Here is a 7,717-nt window from a genome sequence, read left to right as displayed (position 1 = left end):
AGCAGAAGCAAGAAGAACTACAGTCCTGCACCCTGTGGAACAAAAACCACATTCACAGAAAGATAGACAAGACGAAAAGGCAGAGGGCTATGTACCAGATGAAGGAACAAGAGAAAACCCCAGAAAAACAACTAAATGAAGTGGAGATGGGCACCCTTCAAGAAAAAGAATTCAGAAAAATGATAGTGAAGATGATCCAGGACCTCAGAAAAAGAATGGAGGCAAAGATCAAGAGGATGCAAGAAATGTTTAACAAAGACCTAGGATTAAAGAACAAACAAACAGAGATGAACAATACAATAACTGAAATGAAAACTACACTAGAAGGAATCAATAGCAGAATAACTGAGGCAGAAGAACGGATAAGCGACCTAGAAGACAGAATGGTGGAATTCACTGCCATGGAACAGAATAAAGAAAAAAGAATAAAAAGAAATGAAGACAGCCTAAGAGACCTCTGGGGCAACATTAAAGGCAACACCATTCGCATTATACGGGTCCCAGAAGGAGAAGAGAGAGAGAAAGGACCAGAGAAAATATTTGAAGAGATTATAGTCGAAAACTTCCCTAACATGGGAAAGGAAATAGCCACCCAAGTCCAGGAAGTGCAGAGAGTACCATACAGGATAAAGCCAAGGAGAAACACACCAAGACACATAGTAATCAAATTGACAAAAATTAAAGACAAAGAAAAATTACTGAAAGCAGCAAGGGAAAAACAACAAATAACATACAAGGGAACTCCCATAAGGGTAACAGCTGATTTCTCAGCAGAAACTCTACAAGCCAGAAGGGAGTGGCATGATATACTTAAAGTGATGAAAGGGAAGAACCTACAACCAAGAGTACTCTACCCAGCAAGGATCTCATTCAGATTCAATGGAGAAACCAAAAGCTTTACAGACAAGCAAAAGCTAAGAGAATTCAGCACCACCAAACCAGGTCTACAACAAATGCTAAAGGAACCTCTCTAAGTGGGAAACACAAGAGAAGAAAAGGACCTACCAAAACAAACCCAAAACAATTAAGAAAATGGTCATAGAAACATACATATCGATAATTACCTTAAAGGTGAATGGATTAAATGCTCCAACCAAAAGACACAGGCTTGCTGAATGGATACAAACACAAGACCCATATATATGCTATCTACAAGAGACCCACTTCAGACCTAGGGACACATACAGACTGAAAGTGAGGGGATGGAAAAAGATATTCCATGCAAATGGAAATCAAAAGAAATCTGGAGTAGCTATACTCGTATCAGATAAAATAGACTTTAAAATAAAGAATGTTACCAGAGACAAGGAAGGACACTACATAATGATCAAGGGATCCATCCAAGAAGAAGATATAACAATTATAAATATATATGCACCCACATAGGAGCACCTCAATCCATAAGGCAACTGCTAACACCTATAAAGGAGGAAATTGACAGTAACACAGTAATAGTGGGGGACTTTAATACTTCCCTTACACCAATAGACAGATCATCCAAAATGAAAATAAATAAGGAAACAGAAGCTTTAAATGACACAGTAGACCACATAGATTTAATTGATGTTTATAGGACGTTCCATCCAAAAACAGCAGATTACACTTTCTTCTCAAGTGCACACGGAACGTTCTCCAGGATAGATCACATCTTGGGTCACAAATCAAACCTCAGTAAATTTAAGAAAATTGAAATCATATCCAGCATCTTTTCTGACCACAACGCTATAAGATTAGAAATGAATTACAGGGGGAAAAAAGTAAAAAACACAAACACGCGGAGGCTAAACAATACATTACTAAATACCCAAGAGATCACTGAAGAAATCAAAGAGGAAATCACAAAATAACTAGAGACAAATGACAATGAAAACACGACGATCCAAACCCTATGGGATGCAGCAAAAGCAGTCCTAAGAGGGAAGTTTATAGCTATACAAGCCTACCTCAAGAAACAAGAAAAATCTCAAATAAACCATCTTACACCTAAAGAAACTAGAGAAAGAAGAACAAAACAAACCCAAAGTTAGCAGAAGGAAAGAAATCATAAAGATCAGAGCAGAAATAAATGAAGTAGAAACAAAGAAAACAATAGCAAAGATCAATAAAACTAAAAGCTGGTTCTTTAAGAAGATAAACAAAATTGATAAACCATTAGCCTGATGCATCAAGAAAAAGAGGGAGAGGACTCTAATCAATAAAATGAGAAATGAAAAAGGAGCAGTTACAACAGACACCGCAGAAATACGAAGCATCCTAAGAGACTACTACAAGCAATTCTATGCCAATAAAATGGACAACCTGGAAGAAATGGACAAATTCTTAGAAAGGTATAACTTTCCAAGACTGAACCAGGAAGAAACAGAAAATATGAACAGACCGATCACAAGTAATGAAATTGAAACTGTGATTAAAAATCTTCCAGCAAGCAAAAGTCCAGGACCGGATGGCTTCACAGGTGAATTGTATCAAACATTTAGAGAAGAGCTAACATCCATCCTTCTCAAACTCTTCCAAAAAATTGCGGAGGAAGGAACACTCCCAAACTCATTGTATGAGGCCACCATCACCCTGACACCAAAAGCAGACAAAGATACTACGAAAAAAGAAAATTACAGACCAATATCACTGATGAACATAGATGCAAAAATTCTCAACAAAATACTAGCACACAGAATCCAACAACACATTAAAAGGATCATACACCACGATCAAGCGGGATTTATCCCAGGTATGCAAGGATTCTTCAATATACGCAAATCAATCAATGTGATACACCATATTAACAAATTGATGATTAAAATCCATATGATCATCTCAATAGATGCAGAAGAAGCTTTTGACAAAATTCAACACCCACTTATGATAAAAACTCCCCAGAAAGTAGGCACAGAGGGAACCTACCTCAACATAATAAAGGCCATATACAAGAAACACATAGCAAACATCATTCTCAGTGGTGAAAAACTGAAAGCATTTCCTCTAAGATCAGGAACAAGAAAGCGATGTCCACTCACCACTATTATTCAACATAGTATTGGAAGTCCTAGCCTCGGCAATCAGAGAAGGAAAAGAAAGGAAAGGAATACCAATTGGAAAAGAAGAAGTAAAACTCTCACTCTTTGCAGATGACATGATACTATACATAGAGAATCCTAAAAATGCCACCAGAAAACTACTAGAGCTAATCAATGAATTTGGTGAAGTTGCAGGATACAAAATTAATGCACAGAAATCTCTTGCATTCCTATACACTAATGACAAAAAATCTGACAGAGAAATTATGGAAACACTCCCATTTACCACTGCAACAAAAAGAATAAAATACCTAGGAACAAACTACCTAGGGAGATAAAAGACCTGTATGCAGAAAACTATAAGACACTGATGAAAGAAATTAAAGATGATAACAACAGATGGAGAGATATACCATGTTCTTGGATTAGAAGTATCAATACTGTGAAAATGACTGTACTACCCAAAGCAATCTATAGATTCAGTGTAATCCCTATCAAACTACCAATGGCTTTTTAAATGGATCTAGAAGAAAAAATCTTAAAATGTGTATGGAGACACAAAAGTCCCCGAATAGTCAAAGCAGTCTTGAGGGAAAAAAATGGAGGTGGAGGAATCAGACTCCCTGGCTTCAGACTATACTACAAAGATACAGTACTCAAGACAATATGGTACTGGCACAGAAACATAGATCAATGGAACAAGATAGAAAGCCCAGAGATAAACCCACGCACCTATGGTCAACTAATCTATAGCAAAGGAGGTAAGGATATACAATGGAGAAAAGACAGTCTCTTCAGTAAGTAGAGCTGGGAAAACTGGACTGCTACATGCAAAAGAATGAAATTAGAACACTCCCTAACACCATACACAAAAATAAACTCAAAATGGATTAGAGACCTAAATGTAAGACTGGACACTATAAAACTCTTAGAGGAAAACATAGGAAGAACACTCTTTGACATAAATCACAGCAAGATCTTTTTTGATCCACCTCCTAGAGTAATGGAAATAAAAACAAAAATAAACAAATGGGACCTAATGAAACTTCAAAGCTTTTGCACAGCAAAGGAAACCATAAACAAGACGAAAAGACAATCCTCAGAAGCGGAGAAAATAGTTTCAAACGAATCAACAGGCAAAGGATTAATCTCCAAAATATATAAACAGCTCATGCAGCTCAATATTAAAAAAACAGACAACCCAATCCAAAAATGGGCAGAAGACCTCAACGTCAATAGATATTTCTCCAAAGAAGACATACAGATGGCCAAGAAGCACATGAAAAGCTGATCAACATCACTAATTAGTAGAGAAATGCAAATCTAAACTACACTGAGGTATCACCTCACACCAGTTAGAATGGGCATCATCAGAAAATCTACAAACAACAAATGCTGGAGAGGGTGTGGAGAAAAGGGAGCCCTCTTGCACTGTTGGTGGGAATGTAAATTGATACAGCCACTATGGCGAACAGTATGGAGGTTCCTGAAAAAACTAAAAATAGAATTACCATATGATCCAGCAATCCCACTACTGGGCATATACCCAGAGAAAACCATAATTCAAAAAGACACATGCACCCCAACGTTCATTGCAGCACTATTTACAATAGCCAGGTCATGGAAGCAAGCTAAATGCCCATCGACAGATGAATGGATAAAGAAGTTGTGGTACATATATACAATGGAATATTCCTCAGCCATAAAAAGGAACGAAATTGGGTCATTTGTTGAGACGTGGATGGATCTAGAGGCTGTCATACAGAGTGAAGTAAGTCAGAAAGAGAAAAACAAATATTGTATATTAACGCATATACGTGGAACCTAGAAAAATGGTACAGATGAACCGGTTTTCAGGACAGAAATTGAGACACAGATCTAGAGAAGAAACGTATGGACCCCAAGGGGGGAAAGCCATGGGTGGTGGTGGTGGTGGTGTGATGAATTGGGCCATTGGGATTGACATGTACACACTGGTCTCTATAAAATTGATGACTAACAAGAACCTGCTGTATAAAAAATTTTTTTTTCCAATTGATTTATGAATGTGGAATGGAAAAGTTTGTTTTTTCAATTCCTATTGTAGTATATGGTAAAGCATTATTTTTGTTTTAGTTGGGCTCTGTCTTCAAGGTCCTTTGTAAAATATTTTCTGTTAATTTCTTTTCTTGAGTCCTTATCCCTCAGTTTTTGTTGAATAATAAATTATCTGTCATTGTAAACAATGATTCCTGGCCATCTCTGCATAGGAAGCCTGGATGTTGTTAGAAACTTCGATGCGTTGTCAGGTTTGTGGCAGAGCTACAAGGATGGGAAATGCTCATCCTTTAGCATGTCCTATGTCCATAGTCAGTTTAACCAGCCTTATAAGCCTGTAAGTGCAATAGTAATTTTGAGGTTCTTTCCACTATGTTTAACAGATTAAAATAGTCAATTTTGGAAATGCTTCTTATATGACAGTTACACATGTAGAACATTTACCTATTCTTGGCAGTGTTTAAAGAGAAATTGTGGTCAAGAAAATCTGTTCCCTGATTTTTCCCTTTGTTCTGATCCCAACTTTAGGCGCACCATTCAAACTCTACCCTTCATGCTTTTTGTCCTTATGTACTGCCTGGAAAGCCCATGTAGCCTTCCCAGTAAACTACTTAATGGTCTGTAGAGACATCCCTGGCCTTCATGAGTAAGGCATGCTTCTACTTCTTTATTTTCTTAGTATTTTGTACACATTTAAATGTACCTGTCTTTCCTGTATCTCAGGGCCCTATCTTCTTTATCTCTTTGCCAAAGTGTGGCACAGGTCAGTCAGTAGCATGGGATCTAGAGCACCTCAAAATTCAGCTACAAATGATTGGAAACAATCCAATTCATCAGTAGAGATTGTTTAAATAAACTGTGGTACATCCCCACAGGGACTATCATGCATTTGTTGGGTTTTTTATTCGTTTTTATTGGAGTATAGTTGATTTACAATGTTGTGTTAGTTTCTGCTGTTCGGCAAAGTGAACCAGTTATACATATACATATATCCACTCTTTTATAGATTCTTTTCCCATATAGGTCATAACAGAGTACTGAGTAGAGTTCCCTGTGCTATACAGTAAGTTCTTTTTAGTTCTCTATTTTATATATCATAGTGTGTATATGTCAATCCCAATTTCCCAATTTATCCCTTACCTCCATCATGCATTTGTTAAAAAGAAAAAAAAAGGTTGTGGAATTAGGAATTTTAGGACATACTGTAAAATTATAAAACAAAAGAAACAAAAAACCAAGGAGTAGTATAGTTTGTATGTGGTATGGATCAGTTGCCTGTTGGTCTGTTGCTATAAGAAACCATGCTAAAACTTAGTGGCCTAAAACAATAATTTTTGGGGTTTTTTGGGTCATGAATCTATGAGTCGGGAATTTCTCCTGCTCTTGCTTTTGCTCATTGATTCATATGTCTGCAAGCAGTTAACTACAGATCAGACTCATTAGGTTAGGATCTTACATGTTTGGGGATCCGCTGGCCTTAGCTGGTATAACTCATCTCTGCTCCATGTGGTCTCATCCTCCAACAGACTAGTCTGGGTTTGCTTTCATGGCAGGGTTAGCATTCCGAGACAGATGTAGAACCAGGACTGTTACACTTCCATCACATTATATTGGCCAGAGCAAGTCAGGGGGCCTGGCCAGATTCAGGGGAGTAAGGGAATAGATCCCATTTCCTGAGGCATTGCAGAAGGCATGGTGCCATTCTTAGGGATGCTCAGTTTAATGTAATTACGCTGTCTTTGTATAAATGGGGGTGGGATAAGAATTTATTTTTGCATTTGCTCATTTGTACAGAGAAAGAATGGATGGATACACAAGAAACAGATTTAAATGGTTACGTATGAGGTGGAGTATGTAGGTATAGAAGCAGGGAGTATTTCTTTTTATATAATATATTGATTTTTGAACCATATAAATGTATACTTATAATACATACAAAAAGAGAATTATCTACCTAGCCTCTGCCCCCCAAAATAGTTCTCTTTAAACCATCACGATGATTTCTAAGTTAGGAGTATGATTTGTTTTAAAGAAATGGTAATGGCTTTCTTGGACACCCTGTTTGGAATGATCAGTATTTCTGTACTGTGCATCTGAAAGATCTATACTCAGCTTATTTTCCTCAGAGATGATAAGCAGGAGCACTTGACCATATCTTCTTCTGCCCAGAGTTTAGCATAGATAAATATCTCAATGGCCAAATAAAATGATTCCTTCTAGTAGATTGTTCATCTGATTCAAGTAAACATGTAAGAGTGTCTACTGCGTTGCACCAGCCATTATTACATATATTACATACATATCCCTTCCCAATAACCCTGTGTCGTAAGTATTACCCTCAGAAACAGGTGAAGAAAACCATAGTCATACAGGTAAGTGATAGAGCATCCTTCACATCAAGCTCACCTTCTTTCACCTAAACATCCTTCACACTTGCAGCCCTGGGTGTTCCCCTTCTTTCCAGTTGTTTGTGGGTAGCCCTTCCCCTCACACAACTGCATTTTTCTTCTCTCCTATTTATACCTCTTCTATTTATTGTTCCTTTGTCAACCTCAAAGTAATTTTTAAAAAACTGTAATGGAAAAGCAGTTCATAATGATTTGGAAATGCCCTCATTTGTGGGCAGTTTATCCTACAAGATTCTTCTCAAGTAGTACTTACCTAGC

Source organism: Mesoplodon mirus (assembly GCF_964341445.2).
Source record: "Mesoplodon mirus genome assembly, chromosome: 15".
Classification (NCBI taxonomy): domain Eukaryota; kingdom Metazoa; phylum Chordata; class Mammalia; order Artiodactyla; family Ziphiidae; genus Mesoplodon; species Mesoplodon mirus.
This window is presented reverse-complemented; position numbering follows the sequence as displayed.